The sequence below is a fragment of the Octopus sinensis genome, linkage group LG5 (assembly GCF_006345805.1).
Source record: "Octopus sinensis linkage group LG5, ASM634580v1, whole genome shotgun sequence".
In the NCBI taxonomy this organism is placed as follows: domain Eukaryota; kingdom Metazoa; phylum Mollusca; class Cephalopoda; order Octopoda; family Octopodidae; genus Octopus; species Octopus sinensis.
In genome coordinates, this window is record NC_043001.1 from 84782498 (window position 1) to 84783856 (window position 1359).

The following is a 1359-nucleotide window of genomic DNA, read 5'->3' on the forward strand; positions in this document are numbered from 1 at the left end:
TGCATATGATCTATACGTATAATACCGAAGATCTGAAAAGAATCACATGTTTCGCACGGGAAAAAGATCAGTGCATTGTGTTATGTGCGTGACACCTAAATACATGAATGTGTAACCTTTACTAATGTCTTTTTCGGCAAATAATCAAATCTTAAGGTATTGGCAACTAGTCATATTTCTAAGTCTTTGCGAATATTTTGCTGACATATTGTCGCACTTTAGCTTATATATTGTCTCAGGCGATAACAAGTAAATCAGTGTTACGGTTCAAGAACTTTCAGCTAATAAAGTCTGCACAAATTGTTATGCATTAAATATTTTTTCCTGTTTGTCATCTCAAACATTTTCCCATATGCATGTGGTTTTATACACGCATACATATATACATACATACATACATACATACATACATACATACATACATACATACATACATACATACATACATATACAGTAGAATGACACACGCACACACACATATTTGCATGTCTGTTTTATTACAATATCACTTTTACAATCTCTAGTTTTTTATACTCGTATACAGAGATCGGCTACGTTGAAAAGTAAGCTGGCAACATGATGTCGCCCTTTATATCTTATCTTTGTGAAAACATGCTTGCGTTCACTAGAGTAATTTGCTTTTGTTCCCAATACGAAATAAATGTAATTCTATAGAATCAATTTTTAATCGGGTGTCTTTGTAAAAGAAAGTATTGTTGAAATTAGGATACACATGTGAAACAGTATTAGATTAAATTAGCGATGTGTATCACATGAATATTTTATAAGCAAAAGGAGAACGGCGCTAGCTGTACTATTTTGACAAAGGAAAACATTTCTTGTAGAGATTCGTGTGTTAAAAAACACACGGAACACTGATATTTTGTCGTTAGCGGATCTTTAGACATATTTTCAACTTCATTTGTTCTCGTCAGCTACAAACAATCTGGTCATGTCAGGTAAGCTGAACAATATTCGTTCAGATATAGAGTTCAAAAAATAAAACATTTAGTGATTGGTAACAAAGCTGGCCGGGCTAAAATAAATTGAATATATGAACTTGAAAATTACAAGAGTTTAAGATAACTATGTACATACTATCTATAATAATATACAAAGAATGTCGCAAGGTGTTTTATTTTGTATTAAAGAAATTTTTCTTTAGTTTTCTTATTTAGTTTTCACAAAATTAATGTATATTTCGAAGTAACTGTTACACGGTGTTATTAAAAGATGGATGTCTGAGTTCAAACTCCAGAGAGGTCGGCTATATCTTTAATCTTTTCGGGGTTGATAGAATAAATAATAGTTGAGTACAGGGTCCAAATTGCTGGTTTTGTTCCACGGAAATTATAGACG

At 31.9% G+C, this 1359-nt stretch overlaps 1 protein-coding gene across 1 annotated transcript in view; it reads left to right on the forward strand.

The window, feature by feature from the left end:
* Window positions 1-1147, forward strand: part of LOC115211940 (S-crystallin SL20-1-like) — a 22228-nt gene extending 21081 nt beyond the window's left edge. The window contains exon 6 of the mRNA XM_036502846.1: window positions 1-1147. This exon is cut by the window's left edge and continues 854 nt beyond it. The gene's annotated coding sequence lies outside the window, so the exon portion shown is untranslated.
* Window positions 1148-1359: the final 212 nt, after the last annotated feature.